Below are 16,977 nucleotides of genomic sequence, written 5' to 3'. Positions count from 1 at the left end.
CCCCCCCCCACCAACCCTGGCCCCCTGCCCCTTCTGATCCCATAATACAAATACATGGAGGAAGAGATGGATTTTTCCTGTACAGATATGTGAGACGCCAGAAAAACAAAGTGGCCTGTGGAATGCATGGCCCAATGGATCTGGTTTCCCAGAAAGAACGGCTGAGCCCTAGCAGGAGGTTAATTAACTCTGGCAGCTGAGGGCTGGAAAGGTCTCAGCTTCATGCATTGCAGTCCCTGTCCATGGGTGAGGAGGGGGGCTGGCAGACCACAGGAGCCAAGGTTCATCTGCAAACACATGTGAAAGGCTCGGCTGGCCTTGTGCCCGGGTCCTGAGGGGGGAACGCGAGAACGATCAGTGGATTGTTCAAGCCGGGGCAGCACCCCTTGGGAAGGAACGACAGCCGCAGAGCAGCTAGAAAAATGCAGCCGCGCAAGGGAACCCACTCTTCCCACACTGGACAGCGAGCAAGGAGGTGCTACCGCAGCCAAACCACCTGTCCTCCGCCCTTCCCTTCTCCCAGCACTAGGTGCGCCCTTCTCTCCTGGCCTCCTGTGCGGAGAGCAGAGGCTGCAGAGAAAGAAGAGGCACTAGATGAGCAGAGAAGGGCTAAAGGGAAGCAGAGCAGAAAGGAACAAGTGGAGGAATAAAAAAGCGACAGCAAGCATCCAGCACAAAGGAGTCAACAGGGTACTGTGGGGTGTCTGACAGCAAGGCGCTGACACTGCAGAGGGGTTACCCAGGCATCAAAGAGCAGGACCCAGCAACCTATTGCGCCTTGACGGTGGGATGGCCTCTGCTCTCTCCACCGACCTGAATGAAGCATTTCAGGGCCTGGAAACTTTCCTCTAGTTTTGCATCCCTTTGAGGAGCATGAGACTCCTGTATCCTGTATCTTGGGGTAATGCTGCTCCACCCGTAAGGTTGGAGCCCTGTTCCCCGCATGCAGCACACAGTACTGAAGCCTCCAGTTCTGGCAAGCAGCAGCCAGAGGAGACTCTCACATGTTCTGCAAAGAATCCACAATAAATTTCAACCTTCATATGGCAAAAGTTGGGACTGGAGAGGGATTGTCCCAGTAAGCAGCTCAGCTCTGTGCCCTGCCCAGTACTTCAGCCACTAGGAGTATGTGACCTTGTGTTACATGACCCACATTAACATTCAGCATACAAGCTTCTGCAAGAACCAACCCACCTGTAATGTCTGTTGCAAAGATGACAGCCCAAAGGCTGCGGCCAGACCACTCCTTTGGCACCATGTCACCCTGACAGCAACTCATCTGCATCCAAAGCGGCTTTGAAACAGAGTGCCCACGTATACTACATTATGTGGGGCTGAGCACAGATACCGCTGATGAAGGGCAAGAAAAGCATGCTGAGGGGTGGGGACCAAAGGCACAGCTTCTAGTGAAGCCAAGAGTCCTGGCGAAGCACAGCACCTGGCATCAACAGCTTACAGAACAGACAAGCAGCAAGCTCTAAAGAAGGCAGGGAAGAGAGGGAATATTTTACCCAAACAGCTGAGCACAGGGGTCTCCCAGGATCTTTTCCCCTTTAAGCCACATGGTTTTCATGAAGAAAGTCCTGAACTAGAGTCCAGGATGCCAGCACTCAACTTCCAACTTGGCGTGTTGTGACCCTGAGCACCTCATGTTACTGCTCTGTGCCTCAGTTTCCCCATCTCTAATAGGAATTGTTTCACTGACCTCCTTGAGCATCTGTAGATGAAGAGCACTATCTCTCAGCTAGATATCTGTTATAGGCTATTCTCATGACTCCCCAAAATAATAGATTCATTGCAGGCTACATAAACAGTGCATGACCACACACCACATCAGATCAGCTAAGGGCACATTCCTCAGCTATAAATATTCAGGCCCAGAAACAGGCTATGAAGGTATTCAACAATACCAGAGAGAAATTAGACAAAAATGCATCTCTGGGGTTGTTAGGTAGTGATAAATAAAGCAGGCAGATGATCTGAATCCGACACAAGGTTCCTTTGTATAATGAGAAGACAAAACAATAATGTAAAGGATTAGATTTCACCAATTAAGATACATTTTTCAGTGTGCCAGGTATCTGAAGCTAAGTCAACATGCTATGGCCAGGGTTTGACCTGAGGAGTCTGCAAAGAACAGGGAGGGTGGAAAGGCCAGGGTGCTGGTCCAAGTGTGACATTTGAAAAAGCAGGCCATTTAGTGCAATCAGTTGTCTTTAGGAAAGGCAAGAAACTGCTCTTCAGAAGCAACTCTGTAAGCAGCTGCTATCCCCCACCTTGTTTGTAACACTCCTACAATCATCATCATGCACTGGTCATCACCCCCAAACCTCAAACTGCTTTATCCAAATGTAGTGTACCCCAAAGACCATTGTTTTGAGCTCCCCAACCAAAAAAGCCAGTCTTGTAACTCAGCTATTCAATTCTCCTTCACAATTTTAGGACTTCCATACAGGACCTCCTGTGGCCTAGTCCATGGCTCCCTGACTCCAGAACCCCAACATCTCATCATCTCAAAGTATGAATACTAAGTCCCTAAGTATTTTTACTTCTCTCTCTGCCTTGCCGCAACTCTGCTTCAGGAGCTCAGCTTTCATTTAAAGAGCTATGCTTCAAGTGCTTGGTTGTGATGGTAAGCTTCATAATAATGTGAGCCCAACTTAAACCAGAAGAGCAGTGCCTGCTGGAGTTGGCAAACAGTCTGAGAGAGCAGTCCTGAGAAGCCTAAACTGCCTCCATTCATCTCTGTTGGGTTGTCAACACCGAAACCTAGAGACAGCATAAATGTAACATCATCAACTGTTTCTATAAACGGGTGCAGATATAAAGTTGCAAATCCACCCTGCCTTCTGACTGACTTCAGACTAATGTAGCTAAATACCTCTCTCTATAAACAGGAACAGCCAACAAATGGACTCATCTAGATCCTAAACAGACTTCCCTTCCAGCTCTCCTCAACCAAGCTATCTAGACCTTCAGCTAACCACTGGCAAGGTTATTTTGTACAGTTAAAAAACTCCAATCATCTGGATATAATGTAAAAGAAAGGGAAGTTATTATCAACACCCTGATGCTCCTGAGCTCATTTTTTTTTATAGTTAGAACTGAAAAGCAGTATTTGAGTTTAAAATTAAAAATACTGCATATTTCCAACTTGCTGAACCTGGTTACAAAATTAGGTTCCCTTTTTTTGCTGCTAACCCTAAGGAGCCCAGCTTTATACTCTGTCTCTGATGGGAGCTAGCAACATCCACCTGCAAGCAAGAGACCACAACTGACTCCACGCCCTCACCTGGAATAATTACAGCAATTAATTTGCAAGTGAGTCTTTACAAAAGCCTTGCAGTCCTACACAGGGAGCAGACTTCAGGATGACTCAGCACTGGAAGAGACAAGACTATCCTGCAATTCCTCCGTCCAGGCTGCATCTAAATCCTTTCCTGCAGTGTAATTCTTGCTGTTCTTTTCCTTTCTCTAGGAGCTGTTCACTATATAGGAAAAACTTCCACATTGATATATACTACTTCTGTATTAGTAATGGATCAGCATCAACGTAGACAAATTCATCATCACTGGATAATTTATCCATCAAATAAATTTGCTTTTCTGCTCGCCACTGATACTGCTACCTGCAAATTCATCTATCATCCATAAGTGTTTGTTCAATAACTTATGGACACAGACTTTAGCCTACAGGATGCTTGTGATTGATTTGGTGGTCTGGGACTGAATGCCTGAGTTCCAAGGAATTGTTCCATCTGCCCAGATAGAAAGCAGAAATTTTCCAAAAATAGTGGCACAACTAATAACTGATGAACAGCAGACAGATAATGTTCTTGTTGATGCCCCCTTGGGTCATTGTACAGTCATCCTGCAAGCACCACTGGCTTGTGAACAGGCAAGAACATGATCAAGCCCAGCCATAGCCCAGAATTCAAACTAATACTTGGTCAATATTAGTCATGATGGACTTTTCTTCTATAGCAGGCCCTCTCCCACCACACAACCATGGGAGAAAAAGCTCTCTGAATAGAATAACTAAACACTTGCTCCCGCTTTAGCCTAGATATTTAAATAACTAACCACTATGGCTTCCTGGCCATTGCAAACCTTAAAACACACTGTGGTCACTGCCCAAACCCAGCAGCAGTAAAATGCAATAATTTGGAGAATACCCTGGTGCCTCATCCACTAAGGAGGACTCTGATGAATGACTCAGGACAAGTGCAGCCAGAAGGAGAATGGGATGTCAAGACTATGGTGACCACCAAAGCCCCCTGTTTCACAGCCCTCATTTAAAATGGGAAGGCTCACAGATGTCTTGGTAAATTTAACCCCTGAAAACCAAAAGCTGGCTAGTGACAAGGATGAGGGCAATTCATGACAACCACCCTGCTTCAGAGGTCTCTTGGTGTGAGCAGTGCTTTGCCCTGTCTGAGTGGATTCCCATTCAAACACCCCAGTAAAAGTCCCAAGGATCTTCCTATCAGCAAAGGCAAACCCATCAGCCACTCAGGACCTCAGCTCTAGATCACATTTGGCTAACATGCCTCAAAAGCTGGGGTTCAGTGACAATTCACCCTCATCCAACTGGGCACAATCCCACTCCCCACTCTCATGAAGGCATGGCGTACCTGGGCCCCAAACCTGCACCCACAGGGGGCTCTCCTCTTTATCTGACATGTTTGGTCCCTCTGTCTCAGACTGTCCTCCCCACCCTGGGGTGAAGAAAAGGAAGAGACCCTTGCCCACCCACTCAAACCCACTCAAACCGCAGGGGGAGGGGGAGTGTCTGCCTCCACCTCCTTCCCAGAGGGATGCTCCTGTTTGATGTGCACTCAAGCTGTTTCCTGGCGGGGGAGAGGCTCCCTCCATAACTGACATTTCCTTTGAAATGAGAGAGATGCAGCTGGGCATCGGGCACCCAATGTGTCGACATGTGCAACTCAACACCTCCAGGAGTGCTGGGAGTTCTTCCAAGGGAGCTGCTGGACGTCCCTGCGGTAAACAAGCCCCCAGCAGCTGAGTGACAAGATGCCTTTGCCTTCTAGGGGAGCAGCCCAGGTTATCCCTGCTGTTGCATAGCTCTGGCCAGGTGCACTTTTTTCTCCCGAGGAAGAGGGGCTACCCTTGCACAACAAAATAAATAGTCCTGACTCAGGCCAAACAGAGAGCTTCCTCGAGGGACTTGCACAGAGACAGCTCCAGATGACACTACTGCGCACCTCTTCCACATTGCCTACAAACCACCAGGCAGGGATGGTGTCAGTGATTTGGGTTGTGTGCAAAAGAAGGATCATTTCAGTGTGCATTTCTCTCTCATTACATGCAGAAAGCCTCTTCATTTCAGTATGCTGAGCTGTTAGCAATTTGTCAACAGAATATTTTTGGTGAAAAATGCCCATGTGTCAAAATTAAACTGTGGGGGAAAGCTTGTTTAAGGTAATTTTGCCATTTAGAAATGATTTTTGAAAAAAAGAAACTTTTAGCATGTCCTACTGATACTGTAAGAATCAAAGAATGGCCATTAGTTGGCACTTCTTGGGTAGGTAGTTTGTTTTGATTTTGAAATGCAAGTCAATGTATAATTTAAAAAGGTCAAACTGAGATGTTTTGCAGCTATCCATATTGTCTCTGATTTTTTTCAGATTAATTACTTTTGCAATGGACTTTTTTTGTCCCCGTTTGAGGTGGGAAAAGTTCAAGATCATGAAAACCATTCTGGGATGAGAAAACCATGTCTCAACCAGTTTGAGTGGCAGCTGTGTGTGGTGCCTCAAACACTGGGGCCCTGAAGACATCTGACAGGAGTAAATGGAAGCATAACAATACAAGAAATAGGATTTTTTTTCAGCAAGGGTAATTCACAATTGGATAATCCAGGTCATGTGGATGTGGTGGAATCTCCCAAATTTAGTCTTTAGATCTAGACTGGATCACACTGAAATATGAGTGCTAGTCAGCCAGAAGTCATGGGCTACAAGGCCATCAATCATAAGGACTCCTTTTTCAAGCTTAGCACCTGTCATTTTTCAGGTGTTACTGCCTTACAAATAATAAATGCCAACAAACACAAATAAATGGCATAAAATGTCATTGTATCAGATCCAACTGAAAATAGTCCAAGAACCTCAAGAGTCTGGGAGACTCGAACCCAGATCCAAAGTCTGGGCCATGAACTTTCATTCAGACCTAACATTATATAACCTGCATTTCCAGTGTGATGACATTGGGTAGTTTCAATGCTTATTTTGATGTCCATGGGTGGGCTTGGATGTCTCTGGAACACCTCTTAAAACCCAGGCCAGATGGGTGTATAAAAGGCAACTGGCTGAAATAGATTCAGTGGTCTCAGTGCGGGCCTTGATAGACAGGCCGAAAAGGCCGATCCTCACCATTGGTAGTCTCCACAGACTGAAACAAGCATTAGACAGGCTGGGCGGATACTCATGGTCTCTCCTTTTGTCTCCAAGGAAGTGGGTTTCTTTGGAGTCAGTAAGAAAAAAACCTATAGGAAACTTTTATTTAAAACCCAGGCTCAGATTTCTCAAAGCTGCCAAGGAGGCACAGCTACACGTTCTAGAGGGATCCAGATCCTTTGGAAACCCTGAACTCATTGTATGCAAACAGCATTAAGCAACTTAGACACAAGTAACTGCGTGTTCTTGTTGATGTATTCCTAGCCCGTAGCATTGCCCTCACACCTTGGCTCTTGTCTTGTGTTTAGAGTGTAAACTCAGGTGGGCGATTTATCTGAAGGGCCTATCTCCAAAATAAAATCAGTTTGGACAAAATCCTGGCCCCACAAAAGTCAACAGCAGAACTCCCATGGACTCCACAGAAGCAGAATCCATGTCCTTCTATTGCCAGTGCCATCGGGTTGCTCACAGTCTTATGGGTGGCAGGTCCGCACCATTTGCCCATAGGATTTAGGAACATCAAACCCTCTGTCCCAGTGTGGAACACCAGGATGAGCATCCTCAGATGGAGACTTCACCAGGCATTTCAAATCCCATGTGGGGGCCATGTTATGGGGATACAGATCTGAATTTGACCTTTCTTGGAGATGCACTGTCCCATCCTCACGTGCCCTCTACTTATTACTCCCCAGATCTTCCATCCTATTAGCATTACACCACACACAGGGCAAAAAACCAGTGAGTGGCCATCTAGTTTTTGGGTTTTAGTTTAGATCCAAGAGGAAATACATACGCTGCCTATACACCTGCTCAGGGGTGGGGGGAGGGGTGTTTTAATTAGACCAGTTCCTGGAGAGCCACTCTAATTAAAACACCTCAACGCCACGTGTATTAAGCCCCTACATGTTTAAAAATGGCTGCAGGGTGTTTTATCTAAACCTCATTTGACAAGGTTTAAATAAAGTGCCCTGCAGCCGTCTTAAAATGTGCAGGGCCTTATAAACATGACGGTGAGGTCCCACTGGAGCACTGTAATTAGAACTTGGAGCAGACCTGATTAATCAAGTCTTCTCGGACACGTTCTAATTAGAACGCGTGCCAGCATGTGCACAGGCTGCTGTAAAGCCTCCGTCGGACAGCGCCTCTGCCTGCGAATTACACCACGTTATTGCAGCTACCCTGCAGTTGGCAGGAAGATTCCTCTACATTTAAAGGTGCAGCATACAGCGAGGAGAATGGCACCGCTTACATTTTTGAAAGCTTCATGCTGAAGGGAAAAAGGAAGAGCTCATGAAGGACATGCTTGATAAATTACTGCAAGGGGACAAGGACTTGCCTTCAAAGTGGACTCTGGCAAAAATGCAATGAAGTCAGTCTAGTTGGCTTGGCCAGGGCCTGAGCTCAGGAGAAGCCCAGGACTGAATAGCAGACTATATTTTAATAAGCGGGGGCATGGCTGGAACGCGGTGCAAAGCCAGAGGGAGATGACCATAGCAGGGGGCGAGGTGTGAAATGTGCTGGCAAACCAGCACAGAGAAGCCAGGACTGGAACAGCAGGGGTGGTGCAGAGCAGGAAAAGCATGCAGAGTAGCACTGGGAAGCTACCTGCTTTATGCCAGGTTTTAATCAAGGCTGTCAGTGTCTCTGATATTTGGGAGAAGGGGGGAAGGAAGGGAGGTTAAAACCACACCTAATGCCCAGATCCCGAGAACCGTCAGTTTGTCTCATGCCTCGGTGGAATGTAAAGATTTTGTGATTTGCCTCCTCTCCCTCTCTCCCCCTGCAGGAATCCAGACAGCTGATAAAATATAAAGATTATCATGAGAAAGGTACAAAACAGCCTAGGGAAGCGCCTTCATTTCTCTGGCAGGTTCATACAAAGAGATCATGACAGGGCAACATAAGGGGGCCATTGTCTTTGGAATAAAATCTCCATTTCAGCTTTCTTCTTTGGCCATGATCAATAGGAGGAAATTAAAGTCTCATCCTGGGAAAAAAATTAGTTTGCTAACATGGTGTTGAAAGATCAGGTAATGGAGAGGCCTTACTGGTCTCGGGTCACTTGCGCCATCTCTTGGCCATCAGGCAGACATGCAAATACAGAGGTTTGGAAACCCCCACCCTCCTGCCTGAGTATGAGACACAGCTTCAGAGTGGGGCAGCCAAGCCCCAAAATTTACATCTTCTCAACTCCTGCCTAGCCCTGCAGGCAGCTGAATTCCCGAGATGCTCCGGCATACGTTCCTGGGGTCCTGCATGCAAAGAACTGCCAGACTCTCAGCAGCACTATGCATGGAAAATTTCCATATCTGCCAGGGAAGAAGACTATCAATAAGATAAGGTCTCTGGCACTCATATGCCCTCTTCTAGGCAAGCTCAGATTACATTTCAAATAAGGACAAAATACCTTTTGAAATACAATCCTTGAGCAAGCTATCATTAAGACCCCTTTGCAATGAAGAGATTATAATATTCCACATCTAACTGTATGGTGCTCTTCAAAAAGTGCAGCAAAAGCCATGACCAGACACTCTGGATAGGTGACTGAATAAGAGAGGTCAAATTGCTATGCAGTTTAAATTATAACAGAGTTTTAAATGATATACAGTTCAAATTATTAGTTCTCTGCAATGCCATTCTTAATACTGCTGTGTCCTGACACTCCTTTTTAATAAAATACCTGGCATAGTCCATCTCAGTGTACTGCCTTGAACCAGGGATATATTTGAGCAAAACCAAGTCATAAGGAAGAAGCAGTGAACAAAATCAGACTCCATATGTTTGTGTATATTGTTTCTTTTGGCTAAGACCAGCGTAACACTTTCATGTCCTCTAGCCAGGCGTGCATCCTGCTTTTGCAGGGAATGCCTATCTGTACCTGTACATATTCACACCCACAGAGTATCTAGGATACACACAAACCATCACCATATGCCAATTCAACGAAGAGCCACAGGAGGTAATTTAACAGGTTTCTGTAAGTGATTCGGTTAAAGTCTGCTCTCTCTTTCTGAGTCCTGTACAGCTGGCCTCACGAACCGATGGGGTCATAGTTTTGCAGGTGCCGGCACAAAATTTAAAGCGGTCAGTTTCAAATCACAGTAAAATATTCCTAAAATAGCCTTTCTATAAAATGGACAAACAAAACACCTTACGGTATGAGATAAAGGCTTTATTTTTCCTGACACACGTGGGATGCCCTGCACAAGCTAAATCACAGCTATGCAGTTTGCGAGCCATGCAGCATGCACAAACTCAAAGCAGATAAAGCCTTTACACCACAGCAGCCTATCGTGTGGCTTCATTCAGTTATGTATGTGGCATGTAACTGTAGATCCTGAAAACCTATTTGAATGATCACCAAGCGACCAACATGTACCAAGCATCCTGCTTCTATTCCACTTTCCTTCCGCAGATCCAAATGTTGTGCAGTATTCAAAGATTAAGCCACAAAAGGTTACTGCCAGGAAGGAAAATGTTGTTGCCATTTTTCAGATAGGGAAAGAGAAGCAGAGAGCAGTTAAGGACCTCCCTGAGGTCAGCCAGAAAATTCTCAGCACAGAAATAGCATCCCAAACTCCTAGTTCCTTATCCTGAGGGCTGAGCACAAAACCAGCCTCCCCTTATGCTTACATAATGTGTTCGGTTGAGCCTGATCACCACAGTGAACTTAATTCAGAGATGAAGTTTTACAGATTAAATTAGTTTAGAAGATAGTGATCATGAGGCATCCCACATTTAGCAAAGTAGTAAAAGCAGGGGTTGCAGATTGTATCCAGCCACCAGCAGCCCCTGGGTTCAGACGCTGCACATTAGTTAGCCGTTTGTTCCCAAGGGGCTCTCCCCAGCTCAGAGAGTGACACAAGACCTACATGTGAATATAAAAGACATGCCCCTTGCAAGAACCTGGACGCAATTTGTTGGCCATAATGGGCTTCACCTGCTCCTTGGTCCCAGCTCAGGACAAATTTTGCAAGCTTTAGGAGCCTAAAAGCAGAGGAGAGATTGTTCATCTGCAGATCCCTCTGGATGGAGTCCATGTCCAGAGCTCTCCCTGAGCCAGTCTTACTGTCTGGGAATCTCAGCTCCAGCAAAGGGAGGAGGACATGGCGGAGGATGGCACCAGGCCATGAGTTCGACTTCCTGCTCCAAATACCTTCCATCTTTCTTCCAGAGGGGATAGAGGCTTGGGCCACAATATAGGGATTTGGCATTGGGTGTGGGGCCCAATGAGGCCATTTATTTGGTTCATAAGGCTGGCATTGGCCAAATTTTCAGACATACAGAGCTGCAGCCTGGTACCTACAGCTACAGGAGTTTGGCTTTGTGGTGTTTCTGAACTTAGACAGCCCACATGATCAGAGGCAGAAAAGCTGCTCAGAAGCTTTGACAGCAAAACTCTGGCAGAGGGGGTCTGTCAAGCACATCCAGCCGCTTGGCCCATGCAGTGCTGATAGGAAGGCATCTGAGCAGAGACCAAAGCTATGGGAACAATCCTGCAAAGTCACACGGGTGCTTCCCAACCAGCCTCTCTCAGGACGAAACTCCAAGTCTGCTGCCCTGCTGTTGTACACAAGAGCACTTCACTGATACGACTTGGGCCCATCGAGGCAGCTGCTTTGGCACCTTGCAGATGTCAGAGATGTTTGTGTGAGAATCTCCCCAAAGGATTTCACCACTGTATAAGCTCATCGCTCGGGGACGGCAGCGGAGAGAACGTTTCCATTCTTACCCTGAATCCCCATTCCAGAAAGTGGCATCAGCAAGGCATGTACCCAGCTCCTGGCTGGGAACACGACTCCTAAGAAAAATTGGGCTTCTGCTCAACCCCTGGAAAGTGTAATCTTGTCAGCAAAAGGGTTCAAAATCCAAATTATTTCCATTTGGAAATGTTGCTCCTGTACCCCATTGCAAGTCTGAGGTGGGGGCGCCTCATACCTTCATTCTCCTGTATCAACTTCATGTTTTAGTTGAGCTTAAGCTCCCATGTTATCAGTAAAGAAGATCGTGGTAGAAGGGGATACAGTGGCACAATAGGGCATCGCAGGAAATATAGATCAGCTGGGGAGCTGAGCACCCAGGGGAGAAGGAAACACAGCAAAAAGCAAGCATCCCTAACTGGAACTCCTCAGAGGCAGTGCTGCAAAATACCCAACCATCTCACTTGCCCGGCATTTGCATTTGGGGTTTTTTGGGGGTTTGTTTGGCTGAGTTTTTTTACAAAAAGGCAGAGTCACCTGTAGAAGGCAGGCATGTTTTCTAAAGGAAGATCATTTATTACAACAGCTTTCTGTTGGAAATATCCACACATTTTGATAGAAATTGAATCTAAATGAAAGCTGGTCAAGAAACCATCAACCTCCATACCTCAGCTTCTCCACCAGTGAGGTACCTTCAACACTTACCCACTTCCAAGCATGAGCTTTGGATACAGCAGGAGCAAGGCTTTGGAAGACTCTGAGCAAGCCAAATTATTCCTTCTTCTCCTTCGCCCAAACTATTCTTCGTTGTGAATATTGCCATTTCTACCTGCCATTTGCTACCTAAGCTCAGCTCCAGAGAACATATTCAGTGTGAGCACTCAGACATGCTCATTTAGTTTTCACCCCTGTTTTAATTACTTGGCTTCTCTAGCTGCCTCCTGTAAATTGGTCACTTCAATGATATACTTTTTGCATGAACATGGCTGTTAAAAATATAACAAATAATGAACTTCTCGCTTGAATTTGAGACAAACCTCTGTGATAACATAAGAGACAGAGACAAATTTGCAAGCACTGTGGGTAAGCAAACAAGTAGCCCATATTTTCTAGTGAAGAGAATTTAGACCTGTTCTTCACTAGTCTCTCAGATTGACTATCAGCATTGCCAGCTCTTGCTTTAAGTCTTTGACCAGAGCTGAAGCCAAAAAGCTCCAATTGCAGCCCTCCCTGGCATGTACGGAAAGAAAAAAACCCTCCAATAAGCAAAAGAGTAGACAGCCAACCTCTAGAGAAGTCAATCGGAGCCACTCCAACAGGAAAGTGGCACTCTCTGCCCCCTTCCTTCTCTTCTCCCAGAGGAAATAGAGGAAGTGGGGAAGGGACGCAGAAAGAGTGCAGCAGCTCAGGGCTGGGCTACATGCAAAATTAGTGCAGAATAAAATGGGGTGTAAATTGAGCAATATGCAATAAATACCCTTTCCACACTAGCTTGCCCTGCAGACACATATTCCACACAGGGATACCTACCTGTGGTTTAGCTTAACCTGGTTTCAAAACAGATTAAAGTAAACCACGCTGGAGCACCCAGCACAGAGTGAGATCATCAGCACAGGCAGCTTGAGCAATAGCCATTCTGGGTTATTCCTCTGCATAGACAAGCCTCCAGAGCAGCCCTATTCCCTTCGAGCCTCGCTTTTCCTGTGAGCAACTGGACGGCTCCTCTCTGCCCCAAGTGTCCTTCCCCTCTCCCACCCCAGCTCGAGGGGTAGCATGGGGAGCCTGAAGGCCTCAGGAGGTGCAGGATGAAAGGGGCAGGGAGGGTAGCAGGGGTGTGCTGGGGAAGATGTGGGCATTAGGGGTAGAATTAGGGGGGACACAGGGACAGGCAGAGGGCTTGAAAGCACCTGTAGCAGCCAGAGAGACTTACCTGTTGACAGCACCACTTCCCATGTCCCCTGAGGGTGGCAGAAGGAGTGCTACACACACACGCACCCTTTAAAAATAAAGCCTTCATAGTGTTGAGAGGATTCCTGCTTTTTTAACACTTGAGGCTGCCCTCTGGCTTGCCTTAGCCTTTATATGAGTATGTCTAAAGAGCTCAAGGTGAAGTGCACTGTATGCAATCGACCCCTTGCTGTGCCATCCCCCGTCCCCTGCAAAAAAACCTGCCCCCTGCCCACCCCAAAGCACAGGTTCCCTGCATAGCAGGTGGCTTCCACCATGGACCCATGGGTGCAGAGGCTCTTCTGTCCCCAGCCGTCACACACCGGTAGCTGCTGTCATGCTCTCGGCCTCTGGAGAGCTCTGTTCAGGGCAGGATTCACGCAGGGCGTGGGCAGCCCACGCAGTTGGGGGTGCTACCTGAAAAGGAGGGGAAAAGCATCCCCCAGACCCAGGCCAGGCAGAAAGGAGGCAGAAATTAGATCCCTGGGGGCAGGGGCAGGCTCTGCAGCACCCCACCGCAGCCCCTGGGGCACTACGCACCTGGCCCCGATTCCCTGTAGGTCTTCAGGGATCAGCAGCCACCTCCAGCAGGTTGCAGGCCTGAGGCAGCCTTGCCGTCTAGTCGAGTCGCAGCTTTCCAGGGTCAGAGCTCCAAAGCAAATGGAAAAAACACCAAAGGACGGACGGATGGACAGCCCAGTCCGTGACTGAACCCAGCTTTTCTCCTCAGGCTCTTGTACAATGGATCTGAGCCCCATGTCTCAGGCCTGCTGCCCCTCAGGGAGGCTCTCGCCAGGCGGCAATGTCTCCACGCAGACACAAGACGGGCATCGCGAAGGAACTCAGCTGCCAGTTGGCTCCTGGAGAGCTCCCGCAGGCCACAGGCTGACCTAGCTCCCCTGCCAGCCAGGCTTCAAGTAGGAAACAAGAAAACTCCCCCCTTTCCCAGTTAACCCCAGGTTGAGCAGGGGTCTCTCCTTTCAGCTCTACCATTCACCTAGGGCAGGTGTAGCAAGGGAGCGCTGATTGAGCCCTGCAGGCTCTCATTAACCCCTTCTTATTCAGGCTGGGCTTTACACACATTTCCTTTCAGAGTCATTGGCAGACAGGACTAAAACCCAAGAGTCCTGAGGGAGAAATCCTGTGCCCTCACCACTCCTGGGCCCTTCCCTTATTGCTCACTGCTATGAGAGAAGGGGAGCCGATTCAGCTTGCACCTCTCCTTCATAGTAATCAGGCGCTCACTGCTCCTCTGCCTGCTTGTTGGCCATGGTGATCCCTGGACACTGCCAAAGGCTGCTCTGAGGACAGCCATGGCTTCGCAGAGCAGTGCAATGTCCCATAACCCAGACTGTTCTCTCCTTCACTCACCCGTTCCTATTTTTACTGCCTTCCCGGATGCCTATGCTTGCAAAGCATGAAATACAAAGAGAAATGTCTGGGGCGGTGGGCGTCACCCCAGAGAGAAATCTTCTCCGGCTGCTGTTGATTCTACTGGAGAGCTCGTTCCGGTTATCGAGCCATGAAGAGTGGGGTTTGTGCTTCCAAAAGGTGTGGAAGGCGGCCCCGAGCCGGCTGCCGGCTCTCACAAGAGCTGCATTGTGCAGGTTTTATTTTTACACTGGCTGAATCAACTCAGGAGCCAACAGGCCCCTAGCTGTTCGAGGCTGGCGACATAGCACTGCTTTGCTAATGTCTGTCGATAAGGGTTTATTTCCATGGTTAATTCCATTTTTATTCAACCCAAGGGCTTTAGAAAGGGCCTGTCACCTGTGCTCTGCACTGAAATTGAGCTGGACACAGTTCGACCCAAGATGCCAGTATCCTGACAACGGCCTGGAACCGCCTCCGCTTGGCCATTTAAAAATAGCCATTTAAATGCAGCCCGGACAGTGAAGGACAGGGACAGTTTCTGTTTACCCACAGAACAAGGCATGAACAGCAATAGAGCCAGCTGCCTCTGCCTTGTACCCACTGCCAACACACCTCAGCTGGTGAGAGACCTGAGCTGGCAGGGTCTTTTCAGCCAGGGCCTTTTGGCCAACACTGCAATAATGGGGCTACAATTCGTGTATCCATTTACTGCCACTCTGCCAAGCCAACACACCCCCCAACTCACACATGCACACAGCTACCATCCGTCATCCACTGCTTCCAAACAGAAGAATACCTCGCTCTTCCTAGATCTGTGGCTCCTGCCTCCTACATGATCAGCCCCCCCGGGGCCTGAGCCAAAGCCCATTAAAATGAGTAGGAATCTTGTCACTGGCTACTCAATGGTACGTGGTACATACGAGGCCCTCCAGAGGAAACAGGTGGTCTTCGAACGTATCCTGCAAGGCAGGCTGGAGACTGAATCAACAGGAAAATGTGATGGCCCGTGGGATCATGTCATCAAAGGATAAAATCAAAGGATTAATGCCCTTAGGCTTGCCACCGAACAACTGCGATTGGAAAACTAGATCCCCCGCTATCCCCATACCAATCCCCTGAGATAGTAAGGGGCTGTTGGGCCTCCTTTTTCATTATAAAATCTCATTCCTTCTCTCCATTTCCCCTCCTGCTCCCCTCGTAAGTCATGAGGCCTTCAGCCACATGCTATGTTTTAAAAACATGAGAACCAACAAAAAAATCCTGCATTTAAAAGTGGAGTGGAAAGAAAGTCCTTGTTGAGAGCAAACTGTGGCAGAGTCAAGAGGTGTATTTTTTCCAGCGGTTTGAACACATTCCCTAATTCCAAGACATCATTTTAACAGTAACAGCCCACCCAGTTCCCTTATTGGGAGTTTGCTCTCATACTGGGTGGTGAGAGTTTGAAGTGGATACATTGTTCAGTCTGGAAACAGCCATTTGCATCTTCATTATTCTTTCAATTCAGTTTTTTACAACGATTCCAGGGTCATCCTAAATAACTAAAGACATTGTTCTCACTGCTGCTGGAGGTCCCGACTCAAATCAGGCCCCCGGTGTGCTAGGTGCTGTACAAACCAGTATAAGAGACAGTCCCTGCCCCAGAGAACTTGCACTCTCAGGGGACAAACAAACAAGCAAAGTGCAGTGAGTTCGCAGGGAACGGGGACTTATCAGGGAACAACAGATGTTGGGCAATTGTCCATCTGCCTATTCATACCCCTCCTTAAGTGCAAGCTATGCCAGCACAGCTTACTTCTGAACGAAGCAGGTTAAATTGCCCTGGGTTAACTTTCACTTACCTCTGGTTAAGAGCAGGCAAAGAAAGAGTCACTGGATGTCAGCTGCTCCACCTTGCCTTTTACCTTGTTACAATTTCAACATCCTTTCATTTTCAGAAGAGATTTTCAGAACTCCCACTGCTGTGGCCTGGCTCTGCTCGCTCTGAAGTCATTTAAATGGGAACAGATTTGGAGGGCTTTAGAAAATCTCCCCCATCCCAGATCTGTCCTGATCCCCACAATCAGGTAACTCCAAGGGTGTCTATTTTATCCCCAGTCCCAAGATAGGGAAACGGAAGCACAGAGTCATTCAAGGTCACACGGGAAGCCAGGGCAGAGATGTGGACTTGCACCCATACACCCCCGTGTCCAAGCCCAGCGGCTTAGACATGAGACCAGGCACAGCTCTCACCAGACAGAACCAGAGCGGCCGTGAGCCACGGCTCTCATTCAGCTCTGATATTCTAGCACAGAGACGGCCCGCTGCAGCCGCCCCAAGCAACAAAGGAGTGTGAAGCCCATAGTCGCAACAGTAGCTCAGACTTACCTGACTCTTACCAGTTTTCTGTCAGTTCCTTACTGGGGTTTCTCTTCAACCTCATGAAAGGAACAGACTGGTAACAGTCTCCAATTCAGAAAAGCAACTGTGTTTGCATAAGTTTAGAAAAAGCATAGGGTGTGTACAGAAATTGTTTTTTTTTTTACCATTCAAAGTACTTT

The sequence above is a fragment of the Gavialis gangeticus genome, unplaced genomic scaffold, assembly GCF_001723915.1.
Source record: "Gavialis gangeticus isolate Ggan-Ray unplaced genomic scaffold, GavGan_comp1, whole genome shotgun sequence".
Classification (NCBI taxonomy): Eukaryota; Metazoa; Chordata; order Crocodylia; family Gavialidae; genus Gavialis; species Gavialis gangeticus.
Note: the sequence above shows the minus strand (reverse complement) of the source record.